This window comes from Xiphias gladius, chromosome 15 (genome assembly GCF_016859285.1).
Source record: "Xiphias gladius isolate SHS-SW01 ecotype Sanya breed wild chromosome 15, ASM1685928v1, whole genome shotgun sequence".
Lineage (NCBI taxonomy): Eukaryota > Metazoa > Chordata > Actinopteri > Istiophoriformes > Xiphiidae > Xiphias > Xiphias gladius.
The window spans coordinates 8811512-8827016 of NC_053414.1; the positions used below are offsets into that span (position 1 = coordinate 8811512).

A 15505-nucleotide genomic window follows, 5' to 3' on the forward strand; every position below is an offset into this window, starting at 1 on the left:
TAAACTGAACTACGCACAGCTCCCCGACTCGGCTGCTCCTCTGACGAGGCTCAAGAGCAGCAGGGGCCCCGCCAGCGGGGAGGGGAAAGTGCGCCACGGGGGACCGAGGATGAATATTTAACGACGGCCATTCTTCGGCGCGCGGCCGGGGGGGGGGGGGCTTGAGTTCCACGCGCTCCGGTGGGAGCCTCTGACGAGCACCGCGGCGTCGGTGACACTGATGCACGTGGTGGTAAATAAACAGCTAAGGAAAGCTAAATTAAATGTTGTAGCCTAGCTTAACTCGGCAGCTACAAGAGCAGAGGTAGTTAATGACACGTAAGTTGATTAAAAGTTGTTGTTTTTTTTCCCTCCCCGACGCGCCCGCTCGCCGGAGGTTTCGTCACATGTCGGGCTCCGGGTGCTAAACATGTCGTCCCATGCGCCGGACACGATGGGAAAGTGTGTCATGAGCTGGCGCAAGGGGTAAACTTGAGCACAGCAGACGGGGGGGGGGGGGGTGTGACGGTCGCAACAAGGCAGCGCACCATTAACGTCTGCACACGAGCAATCCTTCCGTTGCCCGGCAGATGGACCCGCCTGACAACAAACAGACCGCGGAACGCGCCACGAACTGCTGCGTCTCCGCTGGATTCGCTCCATAACCCAGACGACCTTGCAGTCCCCCCCCCCCTCACCCCCACGGGACCGGCTGGTCGCCCGTATCAAAACAGGTTTTGGCTTCCATATTGCACCTGCTGCGGAGAGCCAAGAAGCAAGACCTCGACGTTTTTGGTTTTTTTTCTTTAAGCAAAACAAGCCCTTGGCTACGTCCGAGCTATTTTTAGCGCTGCTCCTGAAACAGTGTCTTACATAGACTTCAACCAACGGGCACATTTGCAGGGTTTGTTGGGGAAACAAATTTGAATATACTGTCGTCAGTCTGCAGCTGGCAGCCAAACACTGCGCAGCCAGTCAACTCTTCAGCCTGAATGCTTTCTAACCAAAACTACAGCACTGTTTTCATCCCCCCCCCCTCCCTTTTTTTTTAACCCACCAACAACAGTGCAGTCAGTTACTCGGCTTCTCAAACAGCCGCCTAAAAACACAACTACTGATGTGCAGTTATATTATTAAAAATTTGAGTTCCATCTGTCTTTTGGTTACAGTATGAATTAGGTCAGCGGTTCCTAACCTGTGGGTCAAGACCCCCATGAGGGATCACAACGGGAATCTGGGGGGCGGTGATCTATCCACGGGATCTGCAGGTCTGTCCTCAAAAACGGCCTTTAAAAAGTTAAAAAGTCTTGAATTTCGTTTACAAAGGTACTAAATATTTTTTTCTACCCTGCCATAGGCAGTTAGTGTACTTATAAAATGTCTTTGTATATGACTTCAACAAAACCTGGCGGGATATATCTCCAGTCCCATTGTTCCAGACCTATGATGTTATGTGAAATTCATACGTTGTTCTTAAATAAACAGGCTATTTTTTAATAAGGTTAAACCTTCCATTTATCCATCCATTTTCTGCTGCCTTTCCGGGTGCAGGTCATTTTTAATGATTAATTAATTGCATTATTAGAAATTATTGTGCATGTCATAGTGAATATTATTAATTATTATAATGATATACAGCTGGGAAGGGGTGACAAATATGAGACATAAATGTCAATAAATTCAACTACTTGGTAAATAATTCCAGGCCATATTATCCCTGCTGGTTTTCGTTGGTATCTTTCATACTTTGGTCGGCATGGCATCGAAACAGGTATTAAATTGCATTCTATGTGGAGTCAAAAAGGTGTTAAAAATCTTAAATTGAACCCCACAGAAAACCGTGTTATCAGGATAGCAAAGCAGTAAAGAAAGTTTCTGCTGCAGAAAGTTGTGCTCATGTCATCTGACTCTCTGAATAGATGATTTTTTTTCCTTGTGAATTACTGGATAATTTATCAGGACTCTAAAATTATTCAAACGCAAATGAGCCAAGCAAAAAGGAAACGAACTGGATTAGATGAATGATGGTGGAGGGTACCACTCTCTCTCTCTCTCTCTCTCTGTGGTTCTGTTGTGATTTCATAGAGCTAGAGTGTAGCAACACATTTGGGCATCAGTGCTATTTTGTTCTCTCTGGACACAAACCCCTCGGTCAAATTATTTTTATTTTTGAAGACAGTGTTGCAACCAGGAGTTGCTGCTAGAAACTGTGGCCCCCCCTGACAACAGTTCACATAATGTTCTCTATAATGCTTGGCATGTTCCAGGGCCCCTGTCCAGTTCTGGGCTCTGTGAATTATTCAAGGAGAGTAATGGCTTCATCCTGCAGGTACAAGCGGCCTTTTTTTGAATAACTTATATAGCAGAACCTCGTCTCAGGAAGGCGGTGATGTTTATGCAGGCAAAAAAATGTAGCAACAGTTGTCAAGCTAGAGCTGCTTTGTAAGAGAAGAGAAATGTCAGAGATAATTGGAACGAAGAGCTAAAATGTAAGCAGCCTAATCTTCATAATTAACAGATGAAAAACAAAAATGCAAATACAGGTGAGGGGAGAACAGAAAAAGCAGACCCAGCTTACTGCTTCTGAATTTGACACGGATGCAGCCGTGAGCTCTCCTGCTACTAGGCTCCGTCAGTCAGACAGCAGGCAAGATCAGCGAACGGATCACTGACATTAGATTTTCTCCTGAAGGAGTCAGCTGAGTCTGGAGCTGGAACAGCTGCTCCGAGACACGCGGTCTCTGCGGCAGGTCATAGGGTGGCTGTAGAAGGCTCCCAGTGGGGCAGTGAAACCTGCGCATGTGTGTCGGTGTGAGAGAGCGAGAAAGAAAAAAATACAAAAAGATAGATAAATAGATAGATAGCGTGTTTGAAAGACATAAAAGCGGCAGAGTACATCCATCCACATCCACTTAACAGAGGGTCCACCTGGATAGGCGGGATAGTGGAGGGTAGCGAGGCTGCTGGAGTAGCGAGAGCCCTGCCGTGTGTCCATCAGTTTCTAACAATCCCTGCTGCTGGTGAAGTGTCCTTGAGTCACGCTTTAAACCCCTTCCTGTTCAGAGACACACCCGAGTGTCGTTGCACTCCAAACTACAGCGAGTTTTTTTTCCTGTCTCTCACACAAAATGCTACTTTTGTTCATCTGTCTTTTACTCAGAGACCAAACAAACGGCTACAAACAGCTCACCTACAGAGCAAACATGGACCGAACCCACAGAATGCACAGTCAACACACCCACTCTGAGACGGATACGAGTAAGTGTGTGTCTTCCTTTACTTATTTGTCTGTATGTGTGTGCGTGTTTGTGTGTGTGCTTGAAAGGAGTGTAAGGGTTGGTTGACAATGACAGATAGTCTTGAACAGGATAAGAAGCTGCAGCTGTGGAATATTAGATAGAATGTCAGAAGAATATATGGCAGTAGATTGTATTTATGGACTTGCATAATGAATTATAACCTTACAAGAAAGAAATGTGAAATCTTTGTATAAGGGAGGTCGCACAAAGCCTCGAAATGCAGTAAGGAGCGAGACGGGACATTAATCCAAATATAAACAAGAGACAGCAAAAACGGTACAGCTTTTATTATAAGCAAGACTAAATGAAGAAAAGAAAACCTTATTGCCTTGTGTTGACCCAAGGAAAAATAATTTTTGTACTCTTCTATGCGTCAGTAGTCTGGTAACATACACTTGTACTCTACAGCTCATGCACAAAACATAAAAGTACTGTTGTGTGAAGTCTGGTTTGGATTTTAGAGGATAGGCAGTATATGTTTGGTATGTACATATCTGACAAACCATGCACAAAATATACTAATATGCTCTATACAGAACTGAAAACGTGGTAATTAACATATACTTTACATGTATGAGTAGTATGTAAGTATGAAGGCATTAACATGTTAGACAAAATTGACATACATTTAATGGTGAACAAAAAATTTGACATAATTAATGTGATAAATTGTTACAACATTTATCTTATCAATGTAATATTCACCAAAAATATTCAAAATCACATTAAACATCTAAACTTTCATAAAAAATGCTTACAGTTTGTTTTCATACTGCAAAATCCTACATACAAAAAAAGTAACTTTTTCCTCAAATAATTAAGATTTGATTATGAAACAGAAGTTGGTAGGACTCAACGTTAATTATATAATTAGAGATTAGAATTGGAATCATTTAAAAGTTTTGTGCCAATGCACTTATATGAAGAAATGATAAGGGATATACCCACAACGTCCCGATTCCTGCTGAGGATGTTTGTTTCATCTCATACCCCCCTCTCTCTAATTGTTTTTTCCTGTCTGTGTCTACACTGTAGATTTAATCACCAAATGGTCATACGTTAAGAAAAAGAAGATATACAGTATATTTTTGAATAACCTATGCAAACTTCATAGTGCCTTTAATCCACATCAGTACCTTATTAAAGTGTTATAGTCTCCTGAGAATAAATGAAATTGTGAGTCAATTTGTCTTGACATTGCGCATCAGGAACCTACAGTAATTCAGAGGAGAGGAGGGTGCACTTAAAGTAGATGTAGGGGATATCCAGCATTTTCACAGCAACATCCATGTTATATTTCTGTGTCAGTTTGTCTGCGTTTGTTACTGAATGGCAACCTCCCGTCACTGGATGCAGGAGCTCACCGCAGTCTGGATGAAGGTGCTGGAATGGTTTCGACTACGGTAAAACAAGTGTTGGAAATAAATAACAGATAACCATTCAGGTTGGATTATGGCATACAGACAGAAGTGCAAGTAATGCAGTGTGGCAGTATTCGTCTTTACCGCCCAGGTGTCAGAAATGAGCTCTCATTTATAAAAATTCTGTGGTGTTTATCCACATTCAAAACATTCATTAGAACATGAGGATTTTTTTTAAAAATGGCCGTTAAGCAGCATAATTATACAGCTTAAAGAATTTAACTTCTGTTCCCTCTGGGTGTTTTGAAAACGCAACGGTCTGAGGATTTCACTTAGTTCAGCTTTAGATCTACTCCGCTCTTGAGTATATGAGAGCAAAGGGGCAACAGAGATGAAATTATCATGTTTTTTTTTTTACACAGCAGGTGATTATTCGATCATCGGGAACCACTTTGTTCTGAGATTCCTGCTTTCATGTTGGGATGGTGCAGTGGAACAGAGATAACACCTGTCTAGGCAATCAGAATCACAGAAATGGAATTTATATGAAAGGATATGCATCTTATAAGCCTAAAGGAAACCAAATAACAATTCAAGATATTTTTTTTTTTTTAACTAGAGGAAAGTGGGCAGTCCACCCATAGTTGATGTTTTCTTATATACTGTAGACACAAAGAAGAGGCATGCGGCAGAGGGGACACCTGTGGCCTCAGCCCTGGCAGACTTGGTGATTGGACTAATTCTACCGCAATCTCAGTCATTTATTCATATTATACATAACGTCGTAGATGCACAGCTGTAATTTATCAATTTACTCTCTCTCCCGCTCTCTGCACATTGATGCTTTGTGAGCAGGCTCACAACTTCCATAAATTTATATTCAGAAGGGCCGACTTCAGCAGACCTTCACCAACCCCACACCCGGCGTCCCTGTATTGTCTACAAAGATACTGAATAATTATTTTTTAAATAGACTGTGTAAAATAAACCTGGCTTTTTAATAACCGTAACGGGGGATGAATTTTAATGTGAAATTTAACATTTGGATGAATTTGGATTATTTTGTATTTAACCTTAACAGCCTGCAGTAAAACAGTACTATCCTCCAGTGCTCTTTATAAGCTTCCACTTGACTATGTAGAAGCTGCACACAGCAAATGTAACCTAAACAGTTTTGGTTGGAAAAAAATACCTCAAACAAAAGTGAATCCTTTTAACAGAATTTGCTTTACAGTGTCATGCATGTTATATTAACTTCAATAATTTATCAGCCAAGAGATACTACAGTCCATAGGCACTCTATGAAAACTAAAGGTTAAATAAAGATTGAAAATCAATCCCCAAGGGGAAATGGAGGATGGATGTAGCTGGGGAGACAGACGTCTGGGCTACCTTGCTTAGCCTGGATTGATGAATGAAAATCACCTGTACATTCTTAGAGCATACTACATTACTCTTGCTACTGTTCGCATTGTCGCCATGTGCTCTCCCGACATTTTGGAGCCTTGAAATTTAGGTTATCACTTTAACAATTCTGGACTAAGACCCCCGAAGCAGAATCAGTAGGTAGGAGTAGTGAGAGAAAAGAACACTTTAGTAGTCAAAAGGCAGGATATAGGTCAGAAATAGATAGGCAGTCAGCGGGGGCAAACAAAACCAGAAGGGATCAGGCAGGCAGCCAAAAGTCCAAAAACTAGCTGGGTTCAAAGTCACTAAAACAGGCAGGCAGATGGATACAGGAAGCAAGGCTGCAATAGGCAATCTAGAAAATAACTAGAATGTGTGTGTGTGTGTGTGTGTGTGTGTGTGTGTGTGTGTGTGTGTGTGTGTGTGTGTGTGTGTGTGTGTGTGTGTGTGTGTGTGTGTGTGTGTGTATAATATATTTACAGACAAACACATATATACATATATATATAGGGGCCAAACGGGTAATGAGGTTCAGGCTGGAAGAGGAATGGCAGAGGATGGATGTACATGCTAAGACTAAACTACATTACTCCTTTGTGTTGGCATGGTTTCCATGCTCTTTTCTACCATTAACATATATATTTTGGATCCTCAAAATTTAGATATCACTGTAGTAATTCTGGAAAATGCAACGAAGTAGAATCAGCAGGTAGGAGTAGTAACAGAAAAGAAGAGTAGGTAGGAAGTGGAGGCAAACAAGACCAGGAGGGATCGGACAGGCAGCCAAAAGTGTGAAAACTAGCTGGGGTCAGAGTCTCTAAAAACAAAGCTGCAATGGACCTTTTTCACAGCAGACATGGTGATTTTTCATAGCAGGAAAGGCACAGGTGAAACAAATTTCATTAATGATGGCTCAGTTCCAACAGGTGTCCGAGACGGCTACGACGCCACGACAGTTAGCCAACATGCACAATACCCGGACGCTGGAACTAGCACATCTAATGCAGTCGTTTTTAATGTTATCTATAACACCTGTGCTCTCCTATCAATGATCAGGATATGACTAGAATTACTGGGCAGTTATATCTAGTGTGGGGCTGATGTGGTAATGAGGTTCAGGTGTGCAGACAGATGGCTTATCAAGAAAATTCCCTGGGACAGGCAAGTCATAGCAATAGTCCTGCTGTTTCCACTAGCCCTATCTGGAAAAGGCGCGGCCATTCTGGGGGAAACGTGGATGGAGGAGGAATGGCAGGGTCTGGAATGACGGCAGAGGGTTTTGGTTCCCATGTTAACAACCGTACAAGACAAACTACAGTACAGGGAATGTAGGAAAAATGAGCAAAAACAGAAAATAACTACAAAACAAACTAGTACAAATAAGATAAATATAACTGAAACTGGAAAATAAATGACAAAATAAATCAGTTTACAAAATTATAAACATACAAATACAAATCTGACAGTCATCCCTGCATTGTCTCTTAAGAGGGGGATGCCATCAGAGCTTTTATGTTTTTAGAGAGTCTAGAGACAGTATTACACAAAGTCTGAGGTTCCACACAAAATGTTACTATATTTGGTAGAAACGGACGAAATCTGGTCTTGTGAAGGTGATGTTTGTCTGAGTCATTTTATCGAATTATGAGTATGAGAGGTGCTCAGAGTGGGAAAAAGAAAAGCATAAGTGTAAATAATGAAATTAATAATGGTTGAATTCCATTTAGCTGCTTCGGTTTCAGGGTCCTGGTATTGTGAATGCTGGCTCACTGTTACACTATTATAGCTAACTGCGACAGTGAAATATAACTGAGCCATTGTTAATGCGCCTGAGCGGCTGTTTTTCCTACTTCTGCTTTCCTACAAAGTCAAACTGTCTGCTGTGAAAAAGGTTGATTATCGATAAACTGTTGCTGTAATAACAAACACAAAATATTAATATTAATATTAATATCAGGCTGTTGGAGGGGTGGAAAAACACAAAACATTTTTTAGTGTCAATTTTACTTATATCTGTTTAAGATGACCTTTTCCTGCTGTGTTGCCCAGGGTGTCTGAATTTATTGGTTCACCGTGATTTCATATTCATTGGTTATATATTCTTTTTCTATTTACAGAAACTAAACAGTACTTTAAAAGGAGAATCATGGACCAGTGATGCACTCAGTACCCCCCACCCCCACATCCCACGCTCTCTCTCTTTCTCTCTCAATGGGGCAGGCATGGGTCTCTCTCAGCTTTCTGCTGACCTTCGGGTCCCAGTTGGCCACTCGTGATGGTCAGTCCACCTACGCCACGGAATCTTGTTGCCAAAGGCAGAAACGCAAAGGCAACAATAATCACAATCAGGATACAGAGGAGAGGGAGCAACCAGTGGTATTTCTTTTGCAAGTTTTACATACCGTACACACACAAGCGCGGACGCACGCGCACACAAACACACACACAGACACACACACCCATCCCTCCTCTGTGGGAAGAGTAAATGATTAGGTGTTTGCGGGAACAGCTGGAGAAAGTCAGAGATAAAAGTCAAGACACAGCTGGGGTGATTTCAACTCATTTTGGTGACCCATTCACTTGTTCACTCATCATTCACACGCAAAAAACACACACACATTTCTGCATATGTTGCAGCTCCACATGTGAATTCGAGCAAACTAAAAACTTAATTGCTGCTTATATTCTGTGTGTGTACGTCAGGATGTTTAACAGGGGCGGAATCCAGAGACAGGATGTGATATGGTCACACTGAAAACCACTGTCAGAGATTTAACACTCCGTTTTTATGATGATTGTGACACACCGAACAATTTTCAAAAGAATGGCCCACATTTGGGGTTGGTCTTCAAGGAAGGAATAACATCACAACCTTCCCACTTCTCTTCAATTTGGGAGAATGCACACTTTTAACCTGGCAACTTCAGAGAATGGATTTAAAAAATGTCCTGAAAGGGCACTTACTCCGATTATTGATCTACACAGTAATGACAGGCTCTGCACATTTTAGGAATTAGAACAAAAGTATAAAATTCTCAATACCCATTTTTTTGATATCTACAAATATAGCATTGATTTGAGAGAGAGATTTAAGGACCTCCGCTGTCCTGATGCTTATAAATTAGGGTATTGTATGTACTCTACAAGTACAAAGAGATATTTTCATAGAAACAGTATATTTAGTTTTCATTTTCCACTGTTAAAAATCTTAGACAGTGAAATCCCCAAACTGATATTATTGTAAAAGACATTGGAGCCATAATGGCACCAACAGTGTGACAGTCTATAACAGCCTGTTCTTGTGCTGTTCTCATGGGTGTGGTGTAACGATGATAACGTTGGCCAGTGGGCATCGACGTACCAGGTGTCACAGTAAAGATTACACAGCAGGTGGGAAACATGCTGCTTTTTTCCAAGAGAGACAAATTGTCCCGCTGCAGCCTTGTTAATGTGGCCTTCACTGATCGCACTGATCAGACCACCTGTGCCAAGAAAATGCTACAGCGTCTCCTTACAAAGGTGCGTGCGTGTGTGTGTGTGTGTGTGTGTGTGTGTGTGACTACATAATGTAGCCACCCAGCTCTCTCCCTCAGTGATCCTCTAGGAGATGCAGCAGACGTACAATATAATTGCAGAGCTGGAGTTTCCCATTCAGGAGAAAAATATCCCAAAAACCAAACCGCACGAGATTACAAAATGAACAAACAGGGACACTTATTCTATAGCATACAAGTACACAAATGCACACCAGCACATTCAGCATGGGGGTCCTTTTGAGTCTGCCAGTCATTCAATTGATTGACTAAGAAATTCATTGAAAAATCAGTGACTTTTTACTAAAATAATGAAGGCATGTGCCAATCAATGGATAAACAATCTAACAAAACAACTAAAGAATGATTGGATCAATAGAGATAAATTGTAGACTTTTTTTTTTTTGTAAAATATGATGAAATGGATCATATAATCATTCCATAAACGTTTTAACAACTATGACTTAATCAATGACCACTTCAATTAGTGTAAAAATGGTCTGTTTGTTATGAATAATATCAGACAGATTTTACTAAGTAGAGCACCAGGGAAGTGATTAACAGCAGATCTGTTGCAATTTTGAAAAATGCCACTATAAAGTGTTTTTTTCTTTTTTTTAATTTTACTATCATTTTTAAAGTTTACAGTATCCGGTTGACTATTTCTTTATTAAGTTTTAGCATGAGTGTATTCACAATTAGATGATAATATTACCATATAAGCAAATGTTGAAGCACAGTATTACATCATGCTGTAAACACAACTGCAGATCATTTCTCCTACTCAACCTCCAAATCATCCGACCCCCAACCCAATCTCCAAAACCCTCCCACGTATGCCTTTCTCCATCCTCAACTGATCATTTATTCACTGACTCATTATTAGCATGGTTTTAATTGAATTAGCGACAGGAAAGTACTTGATGATTAATGATTGCTAATTGATTTCTCAATTCATCACTTGATCAAGCTATTTGTCAACTGAATTATCAATTATTTATCAATTGGTCAATTGATTATTGAGTGTCCCATATACCCCAGAGTGTACGAGTGTGCTATGGATGTGACGTAAGCGGATTTTTAAAAAATAATGTGTTGATGAGTGGAAATGTATTTCAGATTTAACTTATACAATCCAACCCTCTAACCTTGCCTTTCTTCTTTACTCCTTCAGTAATTACTTCCTCTAAGACTTTCAAAATTCAAGAGGCTATTATTTCTGGTTCCCATCATCCAAACAAATAAGCCCATAACCTTTTCTTACCCCCAGGGAAGCCAATAACTGATCATTGTTCTGTTTACTAACCCAATATGCTGATGCCAGCATCCAACCACAACATTCCCCAGCACCACCAGGATAAAGACTCGATCAGTAAGTTGGCCGATGGCCAAGCTATGAGCTTGTGTTATTGTTTGATTATTTGATTCATCCCCATAATCGGGCGTTATCCCCAGATAAGGTCTGTGCCAATCTAATCTATGTTTAATCGACAACACTTAATGTTTAAACTACTCTCCTGATTGAAATCATTACAAGTACTGTTTTTTCAGTTTTAGAGTTGTTCATGGAAAACAAGTGAAACAAGCGTGCTTGTGGCTTTTAAGAGCTCAAGGGGGGGACCTAAAAATAAATCATTGGAGTGGCAGAGTTCGGCTGTAAATATTTGCAGATTATCGTGTTCATTCCCAATCATTCCATCTACCATCTCATCGAGACCGATCCTGTGCGCTGACAGACAAACAGCCTCACCAACACTTTACCAACAAACACAGCCAAGTTGCCAGTTTTCCGCCTTTACAAACTCATAGTTCTGACAAACTTTTAAACATTTCACTAAATTTTTTATTTAGAGGTCATACAGTCTGTCCTTTTATCAAGTGATCTCCATTAATCTGAAAACGAATAATGCTTCGATCTCACAGTTACTTACTGTTATTGGCAGTAAGATATTTAATGTACCCTCTGGCTACGCTGATAATAGAGAGGCCACAGAAAGTTACAGCCTCAGGATGAGCTATTTTAAATTGTTCTGTGGACTGGGCTAATTAGTTTGATTTGGGTACTGCTTCATTCAACATTGAAACGCTCTGTTGCACCTACTCTTTGGCCACAGTGCCCTAAGTACCCGATGTGTACGCCGAGCACCCCAAAAATTGAACTCTCTGAATATGCAGATGGGATGTCCTGCAGCACGGTGACATTCCAAGCTACCACATTGGGTACCAGAGTATGCCCTGGTGCTTAAAGTGCAAATTAATCAACACAGTCTAAATGTGTACTTCCCCAGATCAACTAGATGACATCATCTCTGCGTATTTCTGTGTGTTTTCCAGGTTGCTGCTTGAGATGGGTCATATTGAGGTGGCAGTGTACTCGCTGACTGTCTATTTGTGCAATCCCCATGCCGTGCTGCAGCACCAAAGAAAGACTGTGACCTCCATATTACTGCTGTGATTGTCAACTTGTGCATGCTCGGATGCTCAAATTGGAGTCAAGACTTCATGAAACCTGCAGGTTATTTCTTGAGTGTTAAAGGAACAGTTCGACATTTTGGGAAAAAGGCTTATTTGCTCTCATGCGAAGAGTTACATGAGAAGAAACACGTTATATCTTTTTTGTTAAATCAAACACCGAAATGTAAAAAATGACACGTTGCATTGATATGATATGACATAACTGTTTCTTGGAGTCTTCTCGTCTCTGTGAGGTTGCCAGGCAACCAACAGAGCCCGTAATTTGTCATTTTTGCGCATTGGTTTTTGTAGGGATTCAACTAACGAGATATAACGTGTGTTTTAGTGTGCTTTAGAGGTGCTTGCAGGCGGATTTTGCTTCCGTTGGTAAAAAGCTAGGCTAGCTGTTTAGCTCCAATTCCTGTATTTTTGCTAAGCTATGTTAATCAAGTACTAGCTTAAGCTTCAAATTTATCAAACAGATACAAGAGAGATATTAATATTCTTATCTAACTAACTATGTAAGAGATCCCATAATTTCCCAAATCGTCATAACAATATGACGATGCAAATCGTAATAAGTGTGATCAGCTGCAACTGTCTTTTCATGCATAGGTTTCACTTTAATTTGATGCTAACCACCCCTAGCTGAGACCCCGAGGTGGACATTTTGCATGGAAGTTATAAATATGGAAAGTCAAGTTAACTGAGTTGGGTTGTTGTAATATGTTTTATGTCTTTTATTTGTTCCTGAATGTGTTTAGAATATGAATTATTCAAAACCCCTAACCTTACCTGTGCTGAGTACACTTAATTAGAAATTTTGTTCTGAATTAATGAGGAGATTTTCATATAAATGTGTATTTAGTTCACTTATTTCAGCCAAGAAGGGTTCTGGTTTTTTTGTTGTGGACAGACGATTTTCATGAAAACAGGTCTCACTTAAGCTTCAAAACTATATAAATTCCTACTTGCAATTAATTATTAAATTATTGACTGACCTTTTCAAGCTCAGGATAATTGTTGATGTAGCCCAGGGACAAAGACAGAGCCGTGCATCACTCCCCACTGATTGATTTGGCTGCTGTACTCATGAACTTTTCACTGCGATCAGCACTGTGACAGGAAGTAATCAAAAGGTGCCTATAAATTTGAATGGGGCGATAATACCATCTTGGTAGACTGTTGGGAATCATCCTAAAGCCGGCCTGAGATCCATCACTACATACTGGCCCTGTCTGGCTGTAGGAAGCAGTGCCGTCTGTGGAGTAGCTCATTCCAGGTCACCCACTATGTGGGCGAGAGAGCGAGAGAAGGTGGAGGGTGCAAGAGGACGGGGAGGGGGGGGCAAAGTAAAAAGAAAGATTAGAGAGAGAGAGAGAGAGAGGGAATAACTCAGTAAATGCCAGCTATCACACCGTTCTGTTCCAGATAGAGAGCCTTGAATAAATTTCTGTTTATTTTTTTTTGTCATTTATTGACGGAGTGATTCATTTCCTGAGTCTATATAAAGCTATGTACTGTAGCGATAAAGGCAGAGTCTCTGGTATGGCAGCGCCTCGGTTTGAGTCAAGACCATTGTATGAAAAGACAGAAATGTGTTTTGCAGGCTTGCCTCTCCTCTGAGCTCACCATACAGTAATTAGACTGAACGCATCCCACCCACTTTCTTTACCAGCCAGCTTGCTTGCAGTTGCATAGAAACATTACAAGTGAATCATACTTTTGTGCTTGCCTGTCTGTCAAAGCCCTGGTGACATCTGATCAGATAAGCCCTAGTGTGTGCTGGTATGAAGGTGGCAATGCACTTTAAAAACCGGGGGGGGGGGCCTGCTACTGGAACAATTGTATGGCTAATCAGGATGAAGGACTTGGTGTACAATGCTGTTCTTAAAAACACATGCAATTTGATAGTAAAAACACAAACCCAAAGTGTGCCAACAGGTCTTGTTGTCATGGAAACAATGCCTTTAAAAAAAAAAAAGTAAAGTCGGCAGTGACAGGCTTTTATGGCCTGGGTCTCAGTTAGCTATGCAGCTAATTAGCAGGGCTTGCTGCTAGAAGATCTGCCCATGAGTTGCATCAGCAGTGAGCCGGCCGCGGCGGGGCTGCAAGTGCCGGCTAGGTGTGACCAGTGGGGCCGCCGTACATCAGTCTGTGAATGAGCGGCTGGACTCCCGGGGCGGGGAGCGTGGCCGGCCGTTTTATGAATGGGGACTTGTGTGGTCCGGCACCGTTTGCACAAGCCACGGACCACGTGGATCTGGGTTGCGCCTCGGCCTTGACAAAAGCGGTGACACTCTGAAAAAGTCCGTTTCCATGGATACAAAAATTGCCCACATCATTTATTTTTTTTTGTCAGAGGCCTTGCGTAATCGTTATCTCTTCCCTGTTATTTATTTATTTCTTCATCTGTTTGTTTTTTTAATTTGCCCGTCTGCTGGTTTCATATTTGGAGTTTTCTTTAATTGGACTCATTTCCCTCTGATTCGTTCGGGGAATAGCGGAGTGCTCGGCTCTCACTATTAGCAAAACGACGCCGATGGATTGAGCCCCCGTCTTTAATAAGAATAATAACATCGTCGGCACACCGTTGACGGCACTGCGCGGCGATAGTGGCTCTCCCCTGATGTTCAGACGTTTTTCACAATATGGAACGGAATGAGCCGCGAGCAACATCCTCGTGAGATTTAAGCCCGGGGCGGAGATGGAGAGGTGAGGGCAGCGGGCTCACCGGGGGCCGGGTCCGAACCCGAACCCCGCCTAAGCACCCGCAACTGTTTAAACACGCGGCAGGGCTGACTCAACGTACAGCACAAGGGTTGTGCGCTGGTCTTCACAGGATGAATGCATGCTGAATGAGAGAGAGAGAGATCCCCCGGTCTATGTGCACGCCGAATCCCGGAAAAGGTCACGTCCCAGAAATCACTACAGCGAGGTCGTTAGGCATGCACACCCTTGAATGAGATTATACTTCACAAAAAGGGCAGCTCTTAAAAGCTCGTTTGGCGCGGCCCGGAAGAACGCATGCTTTTTATTTCCTCGGCGACGGCTTAATGTTCAAATATAGGAGAAGACAAGCTTCGCCGTACCCCGCTGGGACTACGTTTCGGTCGGAAGACTAAAAAAACATGAAAGCCGCCGTAAATGGCATCACGCGGCGTGCTCCGCAGTTCCCAAGGGGGTGCCCCGGGTCCCCGGCTTGTCCCAACAGGACGCCCCTAACAGGTAAACAGCAGGAGGAGATGGCGGTGGGCGGGACGGTATGAGAGAAGGGCCGAGCTAACACATGTGGAACCCCGGGAATTGTTTTTCAGGAGAAAAGTAGACCGTCATCCACTCTTTGTGTGGTCTTTCTCCTTCTCTTTTATGTCCGCGTTATGCAATCGTCTGTTTCTTTTGTTCCAAGCCTCGGGCGCTCGAGCTCTGACGAAGGAGGACGGAGGACCTCAACAGGTGGAGATTTTTATTC

The 15505-nt window shown here is 42.0% G+C and overlaps 1 long non-coding RNA gene across 2 annotated transcripts; it reads left to right on the plus strand.

Annotated features, from left to right (window-relative positions):
* Positions 1-200: 200 nt before the first annotated feature.
* On the plus strand, positions 201-12831 carry LOC120800615. Of its 2 annotated transcripts, none has more exons than XR_005708997.1 (3): positions 201-318; positions 3140-3237; positions 11914-12831. It is a non-coding gene; the product is annotated as an uncharacterized LOC120800615 (long non-coding RNA). The 2 variants fall into 2 exon arrangements; XR_005708998.1 differs by lacking the exon at positions 201-318 and adding an exon at positions 1053-1247.
* Positions 12832-15505: the final 2674 nt, after the last annotated feature.